This window comes from Lygodium microphyllum, chromosome 18, assembly GCF_053477565.2.
Source record: "Lygodium microphyllum isolate KBCC chromosome 18, Lygodium_microphyllum_v1.1.10, whole genome shotgun sequence".
Classification (NCBI taxonomy): domain Eukaryota; kingdom Viridiplantae; phylum Streptophyta; class Polypodiopsida; order Schizaeales; family Lygodiaceae; genus Lygodium; species Lygodium microphyllum.
In genome coordinates, this window is record NC_141152.1 from 19,680,780 (window position 1) to 19,707,102 (window position 26,323).

Consider the following 26,323-nt stretch of genomic DNA (forward strand, 5'->3'; position numbering starts at 1 on the left):
TGGCAATAGGACTACATTCGCTGGCCTGTCATCAATATTTCCAGGACGGATCTGGCTTGGAAGTGGACCTCTAGCAGGAGGAGGAAGGGCTTGATGTGCCATTGGGACTTCTGTAAAGAGTTCCGCAAGGGCGTCAAAGGCAGCTTCTGCTGTGAGCTCGTTCTCAGCTTTGATTTTTGCTTTCTCTCTTCTCACGTACCTCTGGACTCGTTCTAACGCTTGCCTCTTTATTGCGTCATTCATCAGGGGTTTGGCTCCACTATGTTGTTAGTGCTCCACAGAGGGTTAACAGAAGGCTTCAGTCTCTGGAGGACTGTCTTGCCAACATTTCTTCTACTTCTTCCTTTTCAACGTCTCTGAATTCTGCTTTCATGCCACTGCACAGAGGAAGGTATTCGGTTCTGAAGGTGTCAAAATGCATCCGTCTAAGCATTGTGGTGGTGCCATCATCATAGTAATGCCAGCTTCTGATGGTTTCAATAGTGTATGTTGTGAAAAACACTATGTCTACCAACTTCCTGTGGGTTTCTAATTGAACAAACAGAAGGTTATCAATGCACCAAGCATCCCATGTATCTTGCTGTTGAGCATCCACGAACAAATTTCAACTCTTTTCCTTCTTGTCTTTGTGAACCTCCACAGACCAAGACTCCTGAAGCTTCTTCACAATCTCCCACTTGATGAGGTCTGGAAACTTCTCAATGAATGCCAAATCTTCCATGGATGGTCATTCTCTCTGTTTCTGCTCTTCAGTTTGTTCCCAAACAATTTGCCAACAAGATGCAAGTTTCTGCTACTTCAACAGGAAGAGGAAGCTGTCCACCACATAGAGCATGCATCATGATGGTGATGTGTTTCCGCCATTGTGGGATGAACTTCTTGTGGAAAGTGGCTTTGATTATGAGAAATTCCAACTCTTCAGTGGAAGAAGGAACTTTACAAACATCCATTGAATTCTTCTCTTCTTGGCAATGCCATTTCCTTCATTTTCAGCCTCTTTTGGTGCTTGTTGATGGCAAGTTTCCCCGGCTGCGCACCAAAAACATGGAGCCCCAAGAGGAACACCAAGGGAAAGGGAATTCTCTTGCAATAAAATCTGTCTTGTAACATCAAAAAGCTTGTTTATTATGTTTCATATGATCACAATGAAGAAAAGAACACCAAGCACAACAAATCTTCATGCAGCATCATGTAGATCTCCCACGGATTTGATAGAATCAACCATATTCTTCAATATCTTCACAAAATCCATCAATAGAACAAAGAAAGCAAAGGAATACACCATCTTTGAATGGAAATACATCACATAGTATTCATCTTCAATATCTTCATAGTCTTCTCTCTCAATCTCTCATATACAATCACTCTGTTTTTTGTAGAATTGGCTATCTCTGACTCTCTCTCTCTCTCTCCATCAATAATACATCATATCCTCACTACAATCTCTCAAAAATCACTCTCAATAATCCTTCTTAGGTCATGGATACCCCTCCCAAGAGGTATGTCTGATATGAAGAGTCACCAGAGCCACTACAGTGTCCTTCCATAGCTCACTACTGTCACTTCACTTTAGTCTTCACTTGAGTCTTCAGCAGCTACTTCTTTCACTTCTTTCAGCTCTTTTGCACTTGTATTCACCTCTTTCTAAGGCTAGAAAACTTTCCCAAGCTACACTCTCATCCAACAGAACACATACAGAAGCATACAGAACAGTCACAGTACAGTACCAGAACAGCTACAGTACAGAATAGAATAGAACAGAAACAGAGGCTCTACAGAAGACCTACAGAAGGTCATCAAAACCACATAACTCATACTCAAACAATTTCAAAATCTCACAAACCATTCAATAAACTTTCACAAGATCTCAATCTTCATCAATCAATACTCCATCCCTCCTTACAGAAGACAATCAGAACAAAACATAACAAAACAAAAGTTATACAGAAGGTATATAGAACCAATCAGAACCTATCAGAACATCACAGAACCACTAATAAACATCATGAACTTCCAAAACACAATCAATATCATCCAAAACACTCTCAAACCACTTCCAAATCAATCAACCATCTCATAAAATCAACCATTCAACTCTCAAAAACAACAAAAATCAGCCCAATAAACAAGTCATTTCAACACTCAACACCTACACATTGCTTGTGTTTTACATTTGAGTCCCCTTCACCACATGCACCTCTTTGTAAAGTCTATTTTGAGTAAAAATTAGTCACCTTCATATGAGACAAGTCTAGAATTTGATGGCAATCCATCATGTGGCAAGCTTTGAACATGCCACATGAGGGGCATAAGAGAATCACGAGTCTCCTAAGAATAGCAAGCCTCACATTTTCCCATCCTAAAGAAAAGATACCACTTTAGAAAAATATCAGTCGCATGATAGCCAAGGACTAATAATACCCATCCTAAACAAGTAGTGATAGTAGGATGAATCAAAATAAGAGATAAGTACTAGTTGAGTACTTAATCAATGTAATCACACAATAATGATCAAAGAACATAAACTCAATTCATGCATAGATAGATATGATCCACAAAAAAAATATCACTCTCTTCATTGACCATGTCAAAAGTTAAGTCTATTATAAAAAAGATTTCTAATGCTCTATTGGGATATAAAATATTTATCTACCTAAAGGTAAAAAGGGTCATGTTTTCTTCATGAAGTTCACAACTTTATTTCATCTCCTATTCCTTGTAAAATATTCATTTAGAGATATTCAAGGAAATGTTTGGCATCTGATTTAGAGGCAAGCTTCGATGAACCTTCAAGTTTTTCCTTTTTCTTTTATGTTCCTCTCTCCCAACCGCTTCTCATGCTGCTAAATTAAACTATCTCTATTTTGACTTGCCAATAAAAGCTTGATTTGGATCGAATTAGTGGGTATGTTGAATTATTTTCTAATACAATTTTATTTCTTCTTTTCCAAATATTCCACAGGTATAGCTCTCTTATCCAATTCTAGATTGTAGAGGCAATGCATGAGTGAGATTTGTTCTTGGTTGAGTGTAGTTGGATTTCGGGTCTAAATTGATTAAATATTAATGCAACTTTGTATTTAGGAAAATTTCAATTAGCACTTATTGGTAACATCCGGGATTGTATGCATTGATTGTCTTTATCATGGAGGGTCTCCTAGGGAAGCAACTAGTATTCTTAACAAGGGTTGTAGATTGAGAGGGAGCTCTACAAAAATTGGTATCTTTGAAGGTTTAGATCCTAGGAAGTCAAAATCTTGTATCCATTTGAAACCATTTCCCTTTCCCTATAAGGGTAAGGGCAATCTTTTCTATTCCAAATGAGAAGAACATATAGTTCTTTCATAAAAAGTTGATGGACTATACTCTACATCCAATTAGCTTCAAATTTGTTTTGACCCATGTTTTAAGGGATTCTATTGGAATCCTTAATTAGCCCATGGAAAAGGGATGATTATAGGCTTAAGGGACCATTTATGTGCTCTCTGCACTATTGCACTTATCTCTATTATTGAGTTGGGGAGCTATTGAAATGACATGAATTTGACTATTTGATTGGATAGAAGAAAGAATTGACTACTTCATCTATTGTCACAAAGTCTATCTGGCGCCCCAAGAGGAACACCAAGGAAAATAGAATTCTCTTGCAAGAAAATCTATCTTGTAACATCAACAAGATTTTATTTCATTCTTTTGATCATCAAAACAAAGAAAACAACAATTCTTCACGCAACATCATAGTAGATATCTCCCACGGATTTGATAGAATCAACCATATGCTTCAACATCTTCATAGAATCCATCAATATAACAAAGAACACAAAAGAATACACCATCTTTGAATGGAAATCAATCACATATTATTCATCTTCATTGTCTTCATAGTTCTCTCTCTCAATCTCTCATATACATTTACACTGTTTTGATAGAATTGGCTATCTCTTGCTCTCTCTCTCTCTCTCTCTCTCTCTCTATCAATAGTACATCATCTCCTCACTAAAATACTCTCATAATAACTCTTAATAATCCTTCTTAGGTTGTGGATGCACCTCCCAAGAGGTATGTCTGATATGAAGAGTCACCAGAGACACTACAGTGTCTTTTCACAGCTCACTACTATCACTGTCACTCAGTCTTCTCTTCAGTCTTCATCAGCTGCTTCTTCCACTTGTTTTAGCTCTTTTGAACTTAGATTCATCCTTTCCAAAGGTTAGAAAACTTTCCCAAAGTCACACATACATTCTACAGAACACTTACAAAAGGTCTACAGAATAGTTACAGTACAACACCAAAGCAGCTACAGTACAGTTACAGTACAGAGACAGAGGCTTTACAGAAGGTCTACAGAGGGTTACAGAAGGTCATCAGAACCTCATAACTCATACTAAAACCATTCCATACTATCAAAAACTATTCAATAGGCTTGCAAAAGATCTCAATCTTCATGAATCACCAATCCATGCTTCATACAGACGATAATTAGAACAAAATAGAAGCTATACAAAAGGTATACAGAACCAATTAGAAGCTCAACAGAACATTATAGAGCTTCATATCTCCACTAAGAATCATCATGAACTTCCAAAACATAATTAATATCATCCAAAACATAATCAATATAATCCAAAACACTCTCAAACACTTCCATTATCAACCATATATCACTCTAAATCCATCAAAAATCAATCATTCAGTCCTCAAAAACAACAAAAATCAATCAAAATTTCAGTCTTTTTCCACTCCCAACATATCCCCACACTTAGAAAGGAAGAGTCCTCGCGACCTAAGGAAAATAAGAATATAAGTTCACTAAAGAGCTCAATTTTATCTTCCGTCAGATCTTCAATAGTCTCACTAAACCATGACCCCAACTTATCACCTATATGTGATAGAAAAAACTACTAAATGAAAACTTTGTTATTCATTAACTCATCTAATTAATAATTTAAAAGCTATAACAAATTTGTAAAGGATATAAGAGGTTCTCTTCAGCTTTTCACCATAGGCTTTCCATCCACCATCAATAGCTTGAAAAGAGCTCTCGAACAAATTATTCTAAATCAGCATGAACTCATCACATACAATTATTACAACACACACACAAACACTAACATAACCATCTGAATGACACCTTCAAAAAGAGATATATCTATCATTAAGAATCATCCAAAATACATTGCAAAGGCATCAATGAAGGTGATTTCTTTTGAAGGCTTGGTGGTTTCGAAAATGATCCATGGAGAAGGATTCATCTACAAATGTCTTTGGAGGATTTTGAAAGAACTATAGGCAGGACATCCTTTCTAGCAAAACAAGGTATCTGCTAGGGAGACATAGGGCATGAAAATACAGGACATCCAACTGGTGGGAGTCAATGTTCACTTTGACATTCATACAAAGTTTTGGAATGGCCTTTTGATCATTATACAAATGCCTATGCATGTATGCTAGATACCAAGCAAAATGAGTTGTCAATCTCATTGAAGGATCTAGAGATTGTGAATATTGGTGAGCAAAATGAAGGTAGTTTTGGTATGCTTTACTGGTAGTTGTCCAATCTCCTAGAATTATTGGCCAGTTTATCTGAGGTCCTGTAAGAGTATCAGTCAAGCTCCATCCTCTTCTTCTGGTAATCTGCTGATCAAACCCTTCGTATTCACTAACCAACTGAGGGGGTTGAGAAATAGAAGTGGTAGGAGATGGAAGTGGAATAAGTAAAAGTAGATAAAGAGATGGGTAGGAAAAACCATAAAAGGAGGAATAAGTTAAAGAAGGAGTGGCTGAAAACTTAAGGGAATCAATTAGGAAATGTATTAATTGATAAATAGGAAAAGTATAAGGTCTATGGATGGATGGAGAAGGGCATGGTGGAGAAGGGAAAAATACTCTATCTTCCATAAAAGAGCAATATGTAAATATGGGAATTTGAGGAAAAGATTGAGGTTGGAAAAGAAGAGGTAAGATTGCTGTTGAATTGGTTTGATAAAGGGAAAGATAGGTATCATAGCGATGAGCCATTTGTTGGTAGTATAGTAGGCTAGGAACAGAGGGACCTAAGATAGATATTCTCTGATAGGCATAAAAAAAGGTGGAATCAAATGGATGGTTTTTGAAAAGGTGAGCTAAGAGATCTACCCTCAGTTGGTTAGTGCTTTGTACATAGGTAGAAGCTGTATTCTGACGTTCATTTAGGACCAAAAAATCAATCATTGAGTGCCAGGAATTGTCAAGGAAAGTAGCCACTTTTGAGGAGTAACACTGGAACATGTCATCTATCCACAACTCCAAATAGTTGACATATAAAATAGCTTGCAAAACCACGTCTTCCACATACTAGGCCATATCTACTTCATCTGGAATCAACAGGTCACCTCGTAGATACATGTATGACAGCAACATGGTATCCGTTGTCACAGAATCTTCAAGCACCATATGGACCACTTCTATCAGTAACTCAGGAGACCAAGCCCCACTCCAACCATCCTTTGGAAGAGGAAGATCCATCGTTGAAAGCTTCATGTAAAAGGCCAACTTTTGCAATTGATAGTGGACAAAGAAAGAATGGTCCGGAGGAACATATTCCTAGAAATGCTCAAATGTTGACCATAACAAATCCATCCTGGACTGCAATATATCCTGGACTTTATCTTGGAACAAAGGACACAATGTGGCCTGTCTCTGGAGAACTGCCAAGTCCTGCTTTGAGAGAGAAGGAATCATAGGAACATTGGGGCTTGGAGAAACAGACTGTGACTGCATCCTTGCAACTGCTTGATTTGGGAAGCTTGTGATTCCATTGTGTCATGAGCAGTCAGTAAGGCCGAGAGTTTTGCATCGAAAAGAGTTTGAAACTCTTGATCTTCGTTGGACATCCTCTCCTTCTACTCTGAGATTTTAGTGACCTCTGATTGAGTTTCTGTTAGATGAATCTTCAAAGAAGATATCTCTTCTCTTTGAGCCTCAATCATTTGGGTTTGTTGCTCCATCTACTTAAATAGATCTGCCAGTGTGTCTTTAGTAGAGGCTAACTCTGAGGTTGCCTTATGCAACTAGTCTTGGGACTGCATCAATTCTTCATAAAAGGAAGCATACAGCTGTTGAACACAAGCTGTCACACTAAAAGTTCAATCGAACTTTGGATGTCTTTACAAAGGAATGGAATAGCATCTCTCGATACTAAATTGTTCAGGGAAGGGACTGATATGTCTAAGGAACCCTCTCTATGTGCTCTGAACAAGTTGTTACATGTGAGGTAAGCAGGGAGGTCACTACCAGATGTAGTAGGAATTGTGACTGAAGGAAGAACTGAAGGAGCTTTATCTGCCACATGCTTCAAGTGTTTTCATTGAATGATCAATGGAGAAGGAGAATCAAGATCCTTTATATCAATAGTTTCTGACTCTTCTGAAGGTGGTGGAGGAGGTACTAGATCAGATGGAGGAGATGGAAGCACACCCTTCTTTAGGCCTGAGTATGTCAAGAAAGCATACAGGTAGGATCCATAGGTAACATTTGTAACATTTTCCCTGGTTACTTTGACAAAATATTGATCTATCTTTGTAAGTAGATAAGTGCTCCAATCAATAGCCACTCCCTTTAATACCATCCTGGAAGCTGTAAAGAGTTCTTTGGATAGGTAATGGGTTGGTGTTTTGGCAGGCATAAACCTGTCTTGGAGAAACTGGCAGACCAACTTCCATAGAGGATCAATGATCATGGAAAAAGAGACTTCTGAAGTGTTGATCACTTTCTTGACATCAAGAATTTCCTTGGTCTGCTTCTGTAACAGCTTGAAAATCTCATCGTTGGAGAATAATTGTCTAGGTGTAACAAAGGGCTCTTCTTTGTAGGGAAGAGACAAAGCCTTCCCTAACCCTCGGGGTATCAATGTCATGGAAGCACCATGAACCAGTCCCGACTTCTTGTTGTATGAGGCAAGGAACTCATCGCACAAGGATGGATCATCTGGAATCAAGGGAAATGAAGCAGCCATGAAAGTCGCAAGTCCTGCTTTTGCTATAGGCTCAAAATCCAATAGGGAAGAATAATCCCTATTGACCAGCGGGACATACTTGTAATATTTTCGCTTAAAAATATTACTAAACCCGACTTCCCGCCCACCACGTAAAACTCGTGCAAGGTTATCTTTCGTATTGAAATTTTCGACAGTTAAATCTGTAATCCGCACACGTGAAATCGAGACCTTCGCATTGGCAAAGCAAGCCCGGGGGATTCAAATCCGCATAACCGCGGGGAAATACCCTCTTGGGAGGGGGTTAAGTGGATAATGTTCAATTAATTGCAAATTCTTTTGCTAATTTCCCCCAGTCGATGCGTGGCTAGAGGGAAGGAGATGGGCTAGGTGGGAGAGGTGGGTTACATGAGGGAGTCATGGGCTGCATGCACAGCCCACGTGGTGGAGGTCCCCTCTCCCCCCTTGGGCTATATAAACCCCCCTTAGTGGGGAGGAAAGGAGGACTGAGAGGACGCCGTGCTGCACCAAAGAAGGAAGGATGGGCTGTGCTACGAGATTGAGAAGGGAAGGAGAAAATGCCACCGACGCTTGTTGCATGCCGCCTCTGTGATCGCCGCCCAGGCTAGTCGCCAATACCACCGTGTTGGGCCGCCACAGGCCATCAGGCCGCCGCCATTTCCTGACGAGTGAGTCATAAGTTTTTTTTTCATTCTTGCCTCCCTACGTCAATCTCCAAATTTCCTCCCTCTTCCACGTCGAATTTGACTTTAGTCAGAAGCTTCCTTTAAGAAGCTTCTAAGGGGGCTTCTATAAGCCCCATTCACACAAGCCATCTATAAGTCCCTTCCCACTAGCCACCCTGGGTTTTTAAGGGAACTCATTTTTGTGGAATATTTCTTGTGCACGGGGGGAAAAGTCCCAGCTTCCTTAAGCCCTATTTCCGCTTGGCCACCCCGAGATTTTAAAAGAAGAAGAAGAAGCTCATAAAGCCTCCATTCCTGCAAGCCCATTTGCAAGAGCCCCTTTTTGCAAACAAGCTTCAAATCCCACAAGCCTGCTCGTGAAAACCTCAATTCCCGCAAGCCCTCATAAATTTCCATTCTCCCAGCTCTCTCATAAAAGGCTCATCTCCACAATCCAAGCTCCAACCCCACAAGGCCTTCCATAAGCCCAAATCTCGCAAGCTGTTATTCTCAAGGATCCGTACTTTGGAAGGAATCTCCTGTGTAAGAGGGAGAAGGGCAAGATCTTGAGGTTGCTTACTAAGGCGAGTAAATTTACCGATCGTGTAAGGGTAAAGGCAAACCGGAAGTCCGTAATTACGGCCACGATGGCCCCCAAGAAGTCGCAAGTCACGCCTCTGGGAGGATCTTCTCCTAATATTCACGTGGATATTTCCCCGAACCCACAAACCTAGGTTTTTTTTACTATTTTAATTAAGTCCACGCAAAAGTAATGCATTATGCACGATAATTTCATGGACTAGGAAGCACATATGCATGTCGAATTTACCTAGCCTAGTTAAATGCAATTGGAAATAAATTGACTATTTGAACATTTACTAGAATTAGCTCATGATATGAAATCGGTCATTGGTATTTTCAATGTGATGAACAAAAAAACGTAAGTTGTCTATGCATCTTACGACCTTATCAGTAGTTGCCTTCCATGCATTTCAAAGTGACAAGCCTAGAACAACGGTTGCTTATCATTATAAGGTTGAATTGTTAAGTGCACCTTTGACTAGGCATGGAAAGACTAATCGCATGTCGCATTTTTAGACAAATCTTCATTGTAATGATTCATTAGGGAAAGTCATTAACCCCCGTAGGAAATAGAAGAGCACGGAAATGATTCTAGGAATTTGCCTGTGGCATGTGATTGTAAATTGGAATAGATTAACTCTAGTTTTTTTTGCATGAATTTCACTACATTGTAGTTAGGAAAGGAGTGCATGTTGCACATTTGTCGTACGAAAAAATTCATTCATCAAGAGTTGTATTTAGGGAAAGACTGCATGGTTTATTGAAGCATGAAATCTTAAAAGCTTAGAAAAAGAATTGTGGGCATGATTCTTGAATGCAAGTCCTAGTAGGATCAATGGAAGTTATGCCGCAATTTAACATGCGTTTTGATCTTAACAAGAAAAGTTAGGGTTATTGTGAATCTAGTGGTACATAGAAGCAATGAATCGCATGCTTACGTGAATTGTGACATATTGCAACTAGTTTTCTCATTTAGATGAAGTTAACATCTCTAGGAATGGTTCATCCTTATCGCAAGACAAGTAGATCAAATTATCTAAATCACCTAAACCGCAAGGGATTCGCATAGGATGGTTCAACCGATACGATAAATAACCCAAGTGCTAACTAAGGTTAAGCACGTTAAGGACTCGGCCTAGTTTCGGACTTGTTGTCAATTCGAAACCCTCATAACCAAAGGTCCTACCCACATTTACAGAATATAGGGACAATTGGATGCTCATGCAAGAAATGATCTAGGGTTTCTATCCTAAGGATCACTCGTTCAAATGCTAAAACTCGGATTGAGTTGGAATCCCTAGGACCGACCGATGTCGGCCTAGTGCAATTAGGAGTGGGTTGGGTAAGAAGACAACCTAAACCCCGCTTCTTGTCTACTCATAATTCCTTGACTAGAAAACGTCGTTCAATGGGTGAAATGATCCCATGGGATAGATGCGACACTTGTGCAACAAGTTGCAACGTCGCATGGTATTGTGGTTTGATCACAAGAGAGTTTTGCCATTCCTTGGAATGAGGTTGGTAGGTTTTTGCGCAAGTTTAACTTTGCAAGAGGATGAGTAGTCATCCTACTACATCACCTTTCTTGGGGAAAAATTGCCAAGTTAAAGGAAATTAGGTACGTGCTTGGAAGCAAAGGACCAATCAATAATTTGGAGCGACATGGTCACCAGGATTTACTGTTAATAAAACCTAAGGTATTGGTTAAGTTGGGTTAACAAGGTATGGCCCTAACCCAAGGACAAAAGGGAGAACAAAAGGGATTACTAGTATGGTCCTAACCCAAGTCGCAATTGATCCTGGACTGAATGCTGGATGCATTTGGAGAGAAGGATTCACTCCTTAGCAGTTGGCCAAATAAATGGCCACTGGAAATGATTGTGCTTGTAACAGTTTAGGAGCACTATTTGCATTGTTTGCTCAAGGAACTAAAGGACAAAAAGATATTTAATGCTTCAGGTTGAAGGCTTGAAGGGAGAGGCAGCTTTAGTTACCCCCGACTGTCTGCCTAACCCTAGCCAAGGGGGTTGTTAGCCGTGCCAAGAACGTGGACCGAACCCGCCGCGTGAGGTCTCTCCGTTGAGCGCTACTTGGAGCAGGAGGATGCTTGGGTGCCAGGGGGAGCTCTGGCCGTAAATCCCTTGCCTTTCGGGCCATTCACAAGAGGCCAACGTGACTCGGGATTGGATCTCGAGGCCCGCATACTAGTCTACAGGTGGAATCTTGGATTAGTAATCCTTGTGGATTGCTGGATAGCCTTCGGGCAGATTATGGATAGCCTTCGGGCGGATTATGGATTAGCCTGCGGGCTAGACTTTATGGATGTATTTCAAAGATAAATAAGATAACCTATTGAAAAGGAACTTGTTTGAGATTGTTTTTCTATGTCGAGTGCTAAGATTACATGAAGGAATTAGTGTTTAACTGAGCTTTTTGATGCATATCCAACTAAATGTGGTAGGTAATTAGACAACTAAAGCAACCTTGAGGAAAGTGCGGTGGATGTGGCCATGGGTCCGTCCTATGGATGGGCGGTCCCAGTTGGCCGGGAAAATTTCTCAATCAAAATGGACAGCAAGGAGCTCTTCTCAAAGGAAATGAATAGCAAGGGCGCTCACCTAGAGTTTAGGTTACTTAAATCCCGATTTATATTGTTTTAGGGGAACGGAATGGGACTATGCCTTATGGGGCAGAGAGGTCGAGCCTTGCATCCCTCTCGTTTCCCATTCTCCTTGAACCAAGTGCAGCATGAATCCGCTTCGTCCCTGGCATTTCTATGTAAAGTAGTTCGCTTGGGGTTCGATGCTAGCTGCCGTTTAGGAAAATGATCATTAGGGGAAACCCTGATTTAGGTCGGTCCTAAGTGGGAACGGCTGGAATACTTCCGCTACATGGCAGACACGGGAAGTCCTAGATCACAAAACCCATAACATTCCATGGGAGTGCCAGGCAGAGCTTTCTAGACTCTCTTTCCAGTGGATTGCTAAGAGTGTCCTGAAAGGAAACAGGTGGACACGTTACAGTTTGTATCAGAGCAAACCAACGAAGGATCTGCCTTTATAAGAAATCTTAATAAGAAGAATTAAAGCAAATGTTGCTATTAAGAACATTTCCTTACTTTCGATACTGTCTTGCAGAATTATGAAGCATGGAACAGATTCTTAGTGTTCCAAGTCATGTTTATGACCGCGATGCATTCCTCAGATTATCGATGAGAATCGATATGATGAGCATCCTAGACCATATTTATAATCCATCGCCTTTGTACATGGAACGGAGATGGATGGGTGACTGAGGAATCTACTACATAGCTGCCCACCGGTTTGCGTACCTTTGAACCAGCCTAAAGAGAATGAAGTGGTTGGAGGAGCTGAAGATTGTGAAGCTGTTCATTTTTGTTGAGGCTCATGTAAACACAACTTTACATGTCAAAGGTCGGAGGGTCGAGCTGAACTCATATGTATACGAGGAAGTGACCCGCATAATCCTCGCCGACAGGATCAAGGTGTTGGAATGCTACTCCATTACCCGCTTTTAGTGCATAAAGAGAGGGTAGGTAGGATACAAATCATCATCTGTGTCTCAAAAAAAATAAAAAATTGACATGTATTGCAAATCTCAACAAATTGTAAGATATCCCTATACATGGCTTTCCACCAGTGTCACTCTTTGACCTTTTTGAATGTATCCCAAAATTCTATATGATTAGCCCATAAGCTGTCATGAAACTCATGTATAACTTGCATAATTGAGTATCCCTATCACACACTACTCACAATGGGGTATCTCTTTTATAATTTGGGTGTTTCCAAAGAGAGCTATTCTCTAGAAAAAAACTATATGCCTTTCTTTTGATCATATTGAACTCATCATTTGATCATCCTTCCCTAGTTTGACCATCTAAAAACATACAATACTTTCTATTGAAAGTTTGATTAAACTTAGAGAAAGCACCTAAACCTACTATATGAGATGAGAGCTTTTCTATCTTGCACCATTGTAGTCTTGGTCTACAATGATACCTACTAAAACCCATTGTTTTGCAAGAATCTCTAAACTCTTTCAAATTTATATTGGTCCTCTTCTGCAATTTGGACTTGGTTATATCCGCTGAATCCATCCAAGAGGGAATACAGCTCATGGCCTACCACTGTGCCCAACAATTGGTCTATAAAAGGGATAGGGAAATGATCCTTCTTCGTCTTCGAATTGAGCTTTCGGAAGTCGACACATATTCAAAGTTTCCCGTTCTCTTTGGGTACTACCGCAATGGGTGAAACCCATTCACTGTTAGCCACGAGATAAATGAACTCTGCTTCAAGAAGTTTCAATAATTCAGGCTTCACCAGAGCAAAGTAATTAGGATTCATTCTCCTTTGTCTTTGCCTCACAAGTTTGGCATCAGGCTCTAGGTCAATATGATGCTGGCATACTGTGGGATCAATCCCCTTTAGGTCTTTATATGACTAAGCAAACACTTCTAAGTTCTCCTTTAGTAGATCTCGCAAGACCACTAATTCTTCTTTTGGAAGATTGAGACCCACTTTCAGGTGACGTTCAGTACCGTCAGCATCTAATAACGTTACTTTCCTTTCACCTTCCACTTCGCGGATAAACGTCCCATGGATGGCTTCTGGATAGAGGTCTGACTCTTTTAAGAGCGTAGTATCCTTGTTTGATGTCCTGCTAGAACCAGTGTCCTCCTTTTGAACAGATGACTCCTTTGCCTATTTAGGTTGCTGGAAGGGTATTAGAGCTTCGTTTGCTTCTCTGTGAGTGGTAATTTCTTCTGGACTTAGGGATTCATCTTCCAAAGATGCGTCCAGGAATGTCACAAAGCACGGACCTGCTAGAGGCTTGGGCTCTAAGGGCTTTGGCTTCTATTGGCAGGGGGCATCATCATCATCTTTTCTTTGGACTGAATAGTTAGGGCAACAGGAGCCACTAATGAACTTAATTTTTATGCTTTTAATCCATTGCTTATACAGATTCTGCATACTTTGTGGTCCATTGGTCAACCCAAATGGAACCATAGTCATTCCATCTAGCACCCGGAGATCTTCGGCCTCTGAGGTCTCTATAGGGACATCAACAAGATCATCCTCTATCAGAGGAAGTTCTTCATTTGCACTTTCATAACCTGCTTCACTTTCTTCCTCATCATTTTCATCCTCTTCCTCTGGAGGCTCCATCTCTGCTTCTGTAGAGGCTCTGTAGGAGAAGAACTGATCTTTTGCCTCTGCATTTGCTTCTGCTTCTATCACCACTTCTGACTCTACTTCTGCCTCTGGCTTTGGCTCTATATCTATTACTGTCTTTGTAATTGTCTCTATATCTGCTATGTCTCTGTTCTGTAGCCACTCTATATCTACTCTGTCTCTGTACTGTAACTGTACTGTCTCTCTATTGTCTAGGCTCTGTCTCTACAATTATCATGTAACAGGGAGAACAGTACATCCATGCTTCTATTTCACTGTCCGAGGTGATTTCAAAAGTTAATTCTAGTTGAGGCAGGAGGTATTCACCCATGGACAAGGATTTTACTTCCCTTGGAAGTTGGCTTACAGTGCACACTGTTAGGGACTGTGCCTTTGTTTTCTTAGGAAAGATTTGCTTAACCACCTCTTCATCTACTGATGTACCATATTTTACCTGGAGAGGAGTCATTTATGACTTCGGATGGATGTGGATCCATTGCCTTTTTGCGATCTATACAACTTTAGCACCACTTTGTTGGGTCCTCTGCCTAAGGTTAGGGTTCCTTTGAACGAGTCTGTCCTGGCTCTTGCTTCAAAAAGCCAAGGTCTTCCCAATAGCAGAGGGTATGAGGTTCCATAAGAATTTGGTTTGACCACCAGGTATGTCAGCCACCAATAGTCTCTTCCTGCAAGGGTTGTTTTTACGTATGGGAGGATGCCCAATGGTTTGACTCTCTCTTTGGTCTAAGTAGAGGGTCTAAAAGCAAGGGTTGTTTTTACAATAGCAGAGGGTATGACTCTGTTTTTACGTATGGGAGGATGCCCAATGGTTTGACTCTGCTTTGGTCCCATACGTAAAAACAACCATTGGGCATCCTCCCATACGTAAAAACAACTCTAAGTCCTTCATTGTCACATCTGTCATTAGGTTTACTGATGAGCCTCCATCAATCAATGCATCTGAAATGAAGCATCCTTCTATCCATACACTAATCTCTAGGGTTCCAGGATCTAGGAAGGCATTAGCCACATCGACTTCCTTTATAGGATCTGAGGCCTTATTAGTCTTGGTCGCTGTTGACGGAGCGATCCTTAGTCCACGTCTTCCTGTCAAGATACTTTTGAATTTCTTTCGACAGCTGGGAGACAGTATCAGCAACTGTCGAAATGTTAGGTTTGGTTTAAAAGTATCTAGGTCTTTGACCAAGTCATAATCTTTGATAGGATCCACAAGTTTCTCCAGCCTACTAGGGAATGGGGCTACACCCATTTTCATTTTTCATTTTTCTTCTAATAATTGCAGCATCGACATTGCTTCTGTTTCTGGAGGTGCTTCTGTATCATCTATCTACTGGGACTCTGGTCCTGTCTTTGGGACTGTCTTTGTAACTCTCTGTGGCACTATAGTGCTATGTACTGCACTGTTTTGTTCTGTACTACTCTGTTCCTCTGTTGGCAGGTTGAACTTCACAGTTTTGGCAGGAGAGTTATTTTTGTTTTGAACAACTGGTTCCTTTTTCTTGGTGCGCGTAACAGCAACAACTTCCAACTCTACCAAATTGGAGGCATACTCTTGTACCTTTTGTTGGCTATCAATGGCATTGGCCTTTACAGGGATTGGAATTGGACAGTCCTTTGCAGTGTGGCCTTCACCTTTGCATCGACTGCATAAGGGCTTGTAATCCACAGATTGTCTAGGGTTTGGACAATTCGGGGAGATATGTTCCTTTTCTCCACACCTATATTATTCCACTTCTAATCTTTGACCACCACCAGAATGTCATCCTCTGTAATTTTGAGAGGGAAACCTCCTTGGATCAAAACTAAGACCAAACTCCCTAGGCTTGGGTCCAATATCCTGTGTTGTCATTTTGGATTCTAGCAAGTTGAATCTTACATTTTTATCCTTCTGTCTTCATTCATGCATCTCTTTCAGAGAGTAAATATCCTCTGTATGGTTCTTTCGCAAACAGTAGAAACAGAAGGCTCCAGGAATGGTTGGTTTTTGGGTACATTCAGTGGATAAATGTCCCGCTTGATGACACTTTTTGCACCATGTATTAGAGCGCATCACATCTCTTCCAACTCCCACAGGAGTGGATATATTGGTAGTATTCACCTTCAGCATCTGTAGCTGCTCTGTAATCACATCCAAAAGCTCTTTCTTGATACTTGCAATTGAGTTGGATAAGTAGTCCTTCAGATTTTCGCTTCCTGAAGTGCTTGTAGCGAGATTTTGGGAAGCTTCTATAATTACTGCATAAATTGGTTGGGTCGATCAAGAATGTCCTCTATTCTAGCTCTGATTCAAAGCTCCTATTGAGACTTGAGGTTGTTGATTCTAGTTGGTAGGATTCCACTGTTGTTGAGTCGCCATTGGAGGAATTGTTTGAGGCCATTGTTATTGTGGTTGAACCCTCATTTGAGGCACTGTCATCTGCGGTGACCACAGTGGGTTAGGTGCACTATACTGTGGCACTGTTTGCATCTAGAGATAGGGGTAGGGAACTGTCCCTGGGACTGCATTTGGTGGGTATACCATTCCAGGCATGGGAGGAGGTAAGACTCCTCTTCCTAGAGTCATTAACAGCCTTGCTTCAACTTCGTCATACAATCTTGCACCTTCCACTGCAGCTTGCATATTGACTGGTCTTCTCAATTTGAGGAACTTGCAAACTTCTGGTTGTAGGCCTCTAAGAAACACTCCTTTTTGGATTCCTTCGTCCAAATGATGGTTAGTCCATCTCTTCAGGATGGATTCCATTCCCGAAACATAAGCTTCTACTCTTTCTCCGGAGGACTGACTTAGGTTCATGAACTCCTCTTGCATCCACTCTTCGAAACCTTCACTCCTGAATTTAGTGAGGAAGGCCAACTTCAGGTTGTCCCATGTGCCAAAAGTTCCTGCTGCTTGTCTCTCATACCGTTGAAATGCCACGCCCTTGAAAGTGGCGGGGAATATCGCTAACCAATGCTCAGGGGTTCTGGCATTGTTAGCCACACATACTACCATGAACTCTGCTACATGAAGATCAAGGTCTTCATTGTACTCTCCCTTAAAAACTGACAATGGGACTACATTTGCTGGCCTGTCCATCAATATTTCCAAGATGAATCTGACTAGGAAGGGGACGTTGAGTCGCCATGGGGACTTCTATAAAGAGTGCTTTTAGGGAGTCAAAGGAGGCTTCTGCTACAAGCTCGTTCTCAGCTTTGATTTTTGCCTTCTCTCTTCTCACGTACCTCTGGACTCGTTATAACGCTTGCCTCTTTATTGCGTCATTCATCAGGGGGTTGGCTCCAACCGGTTGGTCTATACTCAATAGGATAGAATCAAGGAGGGGCTTCAGTCTCTAAGGGATTCTCTAGCCAAGATCTCTTCTACTTCCTTCTTTTCAACATCTCTAAATTTGGCTTTCAAACAACTACAGAGGAGGAGATATTCCATTTTGAAAGTATCAAAACTCATTCTTCTTGGGATTGTTGTTGTGTCATTATGATAATCCAGCTTCTGAGGGTTTCAATAGTGTATGTTGTAAAAAACACTCTGTCTACCAACTTCTAGTGGTTGCTAATTGGACAAACAGAAGATTGTCAGTGCACTAGGCATCCCACGTATCTTGCTGTTGAGCATCCACGAACAAATTCCAACTCTTTTCCTTCTTGTTTTCGTGAACCTCTACAAACCACGACTCCTGAAGCTTCTTCACAATCTTCCACTTGATTGTTGAGATATCGAGCTCCACTCGTGATATGCCAGGGTGACCGTTATGCATTTATGTCACCGACTTGTCAGTTGTAGATGCGGTTGGTACACCGCCCCTGAATAATAGCTACATGATAGCTATCCTTATCTACTCTAGTTCGTGTCTCAGTTAGTATGCCACCTTAGTTAGTTGAGTTTGGTTTGAGACCCATATATAGGGTTCTTCTATTTCTTTGTATGTGAGTTCTTTTGGCTTACACAACTAAGAAGAGGAAAACTGTTTTTCAGCCTCCACCCTTGTGTGTCTTCCCCCATTGTGCAAGCAAGAAAGCTACAAGTGAGACTCCTTCCTTCTCTCCCACAATCTTGACATGGTATCAGAGCCTTGTTCATGGTAAGGAGCTCAAGAAAGCAAGCCAAGCTCGTGGTGGTCTGGTAAGAGGAGCAGTGTTGCTTTCATTTTCTATTTTGGGAGCAGATCTCTGCAGGTAGCACAGCCGGAAATTGCAAGAGTGCATTGTCTCAGGTTGAGACGCCCTTCGCGGTGAAGCAAGAGGGCAGTATATGCTGCGAGTAAGAGCTTTAGCTCTTGGTGACCCTGTTTTTTTGATTTGACGCCATTTCGGGGCCTATTTTGGAGGCGAAAGTTTTCTGCACACACTCAGGAAAAGGCCCAGTTTTATGCTGTGCAGCCACTATTCTACAGGTTGGTGAATAGTTACTGTAAAAATTACATTGTATGCTTGTGTGCAGAGACATTGGGAGTTACAGAATCATCCCTGTTGCCTGTTGATGCAAAATCGTCACTAGGAAGTGACTGTGTGGTCAAATACCACTTTCGCCAGTTTTGCAGATTTTCCCTTGTGAGGGTGAAGCTGTGGTTTTTGCAGTGACAGAATTTTTTGCAGTCTTCTGTAATGGCATCTGATTCTCTTTCACAGATTGTCACTGAAAAGCTTGACAAGAACAACTTCCAAGCATGGAAGTTTAGAATGACGAATTTCCTTATGGGAAAAGGATATTGGGAATTTGTTGCAGGAAACGAAGAAGAACAAGTTCTTCCTGATGTTCCCAATCAACAGCAAATGCAGGCATTTAAAGCATGGCATGAGAGAGCCAAGAAAGTTATGTATTGGCTGTCTATCAGCATTTCAGACTCTATGATTGTGCATATCCAGGATGCAAGTACGCCAAAGGAGGCATGGGATACTTTGTCAAAAATGTATAGCACAAATACGCAAGCCAGGAAAATGCAGCTCAAGCAAGAGTTGCACAATGTGCAAAGAGAAAATATGAGCATCAACGACTACCACATGAAGGTGAAGAAGATTGCAGATGCACTTGCTTCCATTGGGTCACCAGTGGAAGATGATGATTTAGTTTCTGTGACCTTGAATGGTCTAGGAAAGGATTATGCACAGTTTCGGACATCCATTTCAGTTCGTGAAAGATTTCCTGATTTTGAGGAGTTGATTGCTCTTCTAATTTCTGAGGAGCAGAGAAATGGTGGTGCATCTTCTTCAGGAGGAACTTCAAAAGAAGCTCTATTCTACTCAAATGCTGGAAGAGGTAGAGGCAGAGGTAGAGGAGGCCGATTTGGAGGCCGTGGTAGAAATCAAAATATGCAGCAAACTCAAGAAAACGAGTCCTATGGAGGAGGACGTGGTAACTCTAGAGGCAGGGGGAGCCAAAGAGGTCGTGGTGGATGGCAAAGAGGTCAAAATGCAAACAGTAATGTTGAATGCTACTACTGTGGTAAAATGGGTCATATGGCTAAAGACTGCTATAAAAAGCAGAATGACATCATGAATGGAAAACTGCAACAAGGAAATTATGCATCTTCTAGCAGACAGGGTGATGACAGAAATGAGCATTTGTTTATGGTGCAGCACATGAACAATTCTGTGACAAGTATAGAAGAAAGCAATGATGTATGGTATGTTGACTCAGGTGCATCAAAACCACATGACAGGTCATGCAGAATGGATGGAGGATGCAAGGAAAATGGAAAAACCAGGATTTGTGGAGATTGGTGATGATACTGCACATCCTATTGTGCAGATTGGAAAAATTCCCTTGTCTATGCAGGATGGGAAAAAGAAATACTTGTCCGATGTATTTCATGTCGCGAATATCACCAAGAATCTGGTTTCTGTCGGTCAAATGGTTGAGCAGGGCTTGCAGGTCAGATTTAATCCTCATGGATGCTTTGTTGAGGATATGAAAAATAAAGGTCGCTTGATAGCAAAAGGAAATAAGAAGGGCAGAATGTTTACGTTGGATGCAGACATGTCTGAATTGAGTGCAGCAATGTTTGCACATGGGACCGATGTAGTTGCAGATATTGATATCTGGCATAAACGCATTGGTCATGTTAATGTACAGCGACTTAAATCAATGCAGGCCCAAAATATTGTTGCAGGATTGCCAAAATTCAAGGTTGCAGAAATGCATAAGGTATGTGAAGCCTGTCAGTTTGGAAAACAGGCAAGGAAACCATTTCCTAGACATGTTCAAGAGAGTGAGAAGCCATTGGAATTAATCCACTCTGATGTGTGGACTACTAAAGCTGCATCTCTTGGAGGGTGTCATTATTTTGTCACTTTTATTGATGACTATAGCAGAAAAGTTTGGGTGTATTTTATGAAAAAGAAAAGTGAAGTTTTTGGGCATTTTAAAACCCTTAAAGCTATGGCTGAAAAAGAAACAGGTCTGCAAATAAAATGCCTGAGGTCAGATGGAGGGGGAGAGTACCTCTCAAATGAGTTTGCAAAGTTCTTGCAGGAGCATGGCATAAAGCAGCAATATTCATGCAGTTATACCCCACAACAAAATGGAATTGCAGAAAGGAAAAACAGGCATATTGGAGAGGTATCTCGTGCCATGCTCAATGAAAAAGACTTGCCAGATTTTTATTGGGCTGAAGCAGTTGCTACAGCAGTCTACATAATGAACAGGACTCCCACTGCAGCAATACATGGAATGACTCCAGAGGAGAGGTATACTGGTAGGAAACCAGATATTTCTCATTTGAAAATTTTTGGTTGCATTGCCTATGTACATGTGCCAGATGAGCTGAGATCCAAGTTGGATCCAAAAGCTGAGAAGTGCATCTTTATTGGTTACTCTCTGCAGCAAAAAGGGTATAGATGCTATAACCCTTCTACTCGTAAGTTTACAGTGAGCAGAGATGTTGTTTTTGATGAGATGAGTAGCTGGTATAAACCAGTAAATGTGATTGATGATGTAGATGCACAAAATGGTAATGCTGCACAGAATTCACAGCAGCAGTCACAAAATATTAGTGGACCTGGAGCGTCCTCTAGCAGTGGTTCACATTCTTCGCCATGGACAGGCAGATTGAGATCAGGAGAATCTTCTCAAAGCAATGCAGATAGTGGTATGCAGGTATCACGAAAAGGAAAAGAGAAGGTTGGTCAGCCCATGTTTGATGTGAATGCAGGTCACTCTTATGTGGATGGTGAATCCAGTGGCTCAGAACAGAGCATTGATGATGAGTTGGGTATTCCTTCTATTGTTACACCTGGAGTAAGGAAGACCAGGGATGCTTTGAGAGCACCTGGGAGTGAACCTACTTTGCGCAGGTCTACGAGAGCTAGGTATCCTGTGGATAGGCTGAAATATGATGGATTTACAGCCATTCACTATGCATATATGGTCAAAGTGATACAGGAACCAGAACCCACTTCTTTTGAGCAAGCCATGGGAAAAGAAAAATGGGAGAAAGCCATGGATGAAGAAATGGATGCCTTGGAAGCAAATGCTACATGGGAATTGGTACCTTTGCCTAAAGGTAAAAATGCAATTGGCTGTAAGTGGGTTTATAAGGTGAAGCACAATGCAGATGGTTTTGTGAACAGATACAAGGCAAGATTAGTAGTCAAGGGGTATGCACAAACATATGGCATTGACTATGAAGAAACATTCAGTCCGGTTGCAAGGATGGCAATCGTAAGAGCAGTCATTGCTATGGCTGCATCAAAGGGATGGTCTTTACATCAGATGGATGTAAAGAATGCCTTCTTGCATGGTGATTTACAAGAAGAGGTCTATATGGAGCAGCCACCAGGTTATGTGCATGCTGTTCATCCTGAGTTTGTTTGCAGGTTGAAGAAAGCCTTGTATGGCTTGAAGCAAGCACCTAGAGCATGGTCTGACAAGATAGGACAGTATCTTGTCACTATTGGCTTTCAGATTTCCAAGGCAGATTTCTCACTTTATGTGAGAAAAACAGAGAAAGGTATTATGCTACTTGTCATTTATGTTGATGATTTGATTATGACAGGTGACAGTGATGAAGATATCCTTCATGTGAAAATGCTATTGAAGCAGAAGTTTGAGATGAAGGATTTGGGAGAGCTGCGTTATTTCTTGGGCATTGAGGTGATTAAATCACCAAGTGGGATACAACTCTTGCAGAGGCAGTATGGATTGGACATGCTGTCCAAATATGGGATGACAGGCTGTAAGCCTATTTCAGTTCCTTTGGAGCAGAATGTGAAGTTGAGCGCAGATGCAGGTGAGCTTCTGGAAGACCCTACTATGTATAGACGCATAGTAGGAAGCTTGATTTATATGACTATTACCAGGCCAGATTTGAGCTATGCTGTTGGATTGGTAAGTCAGTTTATGCAGGCTCCAAGGAAATCGCATTTGGATGCGGCTAGACGCATACTCAGGTATGTGAAGTCCACATTGCAATATGGACTATTTTATGAGACTGGAGTTCAGATACAGCTACATGGATACACTGATGCTGATTGGGCTGGTAGTATTTCTGATAGACGATCTACCAGTGGATATGTGTTCTGTTTTGGGAGTGCTGCAGTCACTTGGAGTAGTAAGAAACAGCCTACAGTTGCCTTGTCGAGCACAGAGGCTGAGTACAGGGGTGCAGCAATGGCTGCATGTGAGGTAGCTTGGTTGCATAAGCTACTTTATGATATGCATCAGTCTACAAATGGGCCAGTTGTCATTTATTGTGACAACATGAGTAGTATACACTTGGCAAATAACCCAGTCTATCATGCTAGAACAAAGCACATTGAGGTGCATTATCACTATGTGCGGGAGAGGGTTTTACTAGGTCTTATTGATCTAGTTTATGTCAGCACAGAGGATCAGGTAGCTGACATATTTACGAAGGCATTGGGCGCAGAGAAGCTGCGCAAGTTCAGAGACCTGCTTGGTGTGCAGGAATTGGGATTGAGCTCGAGGGGGAGTGTTGAGATATCGAGCTCCACTCGTGATATGCCAGGGTGACCGTTGTGCATTTATGTCACCGACTTGTCAGTTGTAGATGCGGTTGGTACACCGCCCCTGAATAATAGCTACATGATAGCTATCCTTATCTACTCTAGTTCGTGGCTCAGTTAGTATGCCACCTTAGTTAGTTGAGTTTGGTTTGAGACCCATATATAGGGTTCTTCTATTTCTTTGTATGTGAGTTCTTTTGGCTTACACAACTAAGAAGAGGAAAATTGTTTTTCAGCCTCCACCCTTGTGTGTCTTCCCCCATTGTGCAAGCAAGAAATCTACAAGTGAGACTCCTTCCTTCTCTCCCACAATCTTGACATTGATGATGTCAGGAAACTTCTCAATGAATGCCAAATCTTCCATGGATGGTCATTCTCTCTTTTTCAGCTCTTCAGTTTGTTTCCAAACAGTTTGCCACCAAGATGCAAGTTTTTGCTGCTTCAATAGGAAGAGGAAAGAGTCCACCACATAGAGCATGCATCATGATGGTGATATGTTTCCGCTGTCGAAGGATTCGTGAAAACAATTTCGCATCCACAGAGGATTTTGAATAATTCCAGGATAGAAGACCAATCAAGTGAATGTTGTGTATATGGTATTTATTCAGTTCATCTTATAAGATAATTGACAGCTGCAATTGAGGCTCATGAACGAATACAGGAACTGGATACATAGTTCAGAAGCTCCGTTCAGAAGCTCCTAGTTCACTCAAGAAGCCATGACATTAACATCACAGAAATGCAGCAAAGAACACTACAAAAATCAGTAGCAGTTCTAACTTTGTTGAACTTAGCAAACTCTAGCTCACTAGCACTTTCATTGCAGCTATCACTGTCACTGCCACTATTGCTATCAATGTTGTAGTTGCCAACTCACCTGCGTCATCTCTGCAAAGCATACGAACTGTCGCAGTTGACAATAATCTAGTAGTTTGTGTCCTTTAATGATATGGCCACTTTCAGCAGCACGACGAATACTCTTTGATTAATGAAGCTCCTCCTCCTTTAGAGCAGGTGAAGAAGACACGTCTTTTGATGATGAAGAAAGAGAAGAACTGCTATGTGAGCATGTAGACGTCGTTCCTTCAGCAACAAAGTTTAATAGTAAGCCGACTACCTTCTTGTTGTGCTCCATTTCCCATGCTGATGGTAACATTGAATGGTGTTATTGTCTACCCTCGAGTTGATGCGATGACTCCCTATGATATGCATGTGTCTCCTTCTCTTATGCCGCCTCATGCACGGCTCTCGTCCTCAGATTGTATCAGTATGGTGGTCTGAACTCCACAAGCACCCTGACTTTGAGTATGGCGGAGAGAGGTCTTGAGTTAGTAATTTTAAGGTTGCAGAAGTTCTTTGCGCCTCCGAGAGAGCTCTCATAGGAAAAGAAGGGCAAATCGGTGCTCACTGTGTTGCTTCCACCATAGCCAGTCACCCTCAACCTTTACCTTATTCTGCAGTACAATAAGACTCTGTCTGCACTATCCACATAAGAAATTTTTGCATACCATGGTGCATAGTTCTGTAGAATAAGTTCTTTCCGTGATGAAACGTTCCAAACGACTATGATGCCCAGTCTCTGCGCCACAGTTCAGCTGCAGAGTACAGTATTTCTCTTCCATTCCAGTAGTCGTCTCCTCTCGAGCTCTCCTCTGTTTTGCCACAGAGTATCCTCTTTCCCCCCCCCCCGTAAAGGCTGTCTGTCGTTACCATCTTTTTCTACCCTCCCTTTCGATGTTGGATCCCAAAGCTTACATAAGCCACCATTCAACAAATCCCTGCGCCCTAGAGAGGAAGCTTCCTTCCAAAAACGACCTCCTCCTCCATTTCCCGCGGCTCCTCTTTTGCCTTCCATCTCTATTTTTCCCCTCGTCCAGTTGCAGAGTACCAGATTCTCCCCCCCTTTTCCGATTCAAAACAAAGCTCTTTTTTTTTTCCACAATAGCCTCAGAAAAGCAGCCCTTTTAAATCTTGCACCTTTTTCTGAAACTTTACTTTAGTTGGAGTGACTTTACACCCTTTCAGTTGTATTGATACAGATCTTGAGACGTCTAACGGTGAATTTCCATGCAAAAATGTGACCTTCTCGACAAGTTCCACAAAACAATGTGAGCCTTTGGTGCTCTTCATTTAGTTTCCCTTGCAATGATACTGAAAAGAAGTATTTGTATAGTTGAGCTAGTGACATACCAAAAAGATCCACTTATTCCATATGTAAAAATCTCATTTGCTGACTATAAGATAATTCCATGTCCAATGGCTGACAAAATCTGAACAAACACCTTCTAACTACATGTGATAATAAGAAGCAAGTGCCTTGACAAATGGTCCAAGTTCTGCATATCCTTTTTGGTGGATTCCACATCTCGGATGCGCAGCAGTACGACACCGCCATTGTGGGATGAACTTCTTGTGGAAAGTGGCTTTGATTATGATAAATTCCAACTCTTCAGTGGAAGAAGGAAATTTGCAAACATCCATTGAATTTTCCTCTTCTTGACAATGCCATTTCCTTCATTTTCCGCCTCTTCTGATGCTTGTTGATGGCAAGATTCCCCGGCTGTGCACCAAAAACATGGGGCCCCAAGAGGAACACCAAGGAAAAGGGAATTCTCTTGCAAGAAAATATATATTGTAACATTAACAAGATTTTATTTCATTATTTTGTGCATGAAAACAAAGAAAACAATAATTCTTCACACAGCATCATAGTAGATATCTCCCACGGATTTGATAGAATCAACCATATTCTTCAATATCTTCATAGAATCCATCAATAGAACAAAGAACACAAAAGAATACATCATCTTTGAATGGAAATCAATCACATATTATTCATCTTCATTGTCTTCATAGTTCTCTCTCTCAATCTCTCATATACAGTTACATTGTTTTGATAGAAT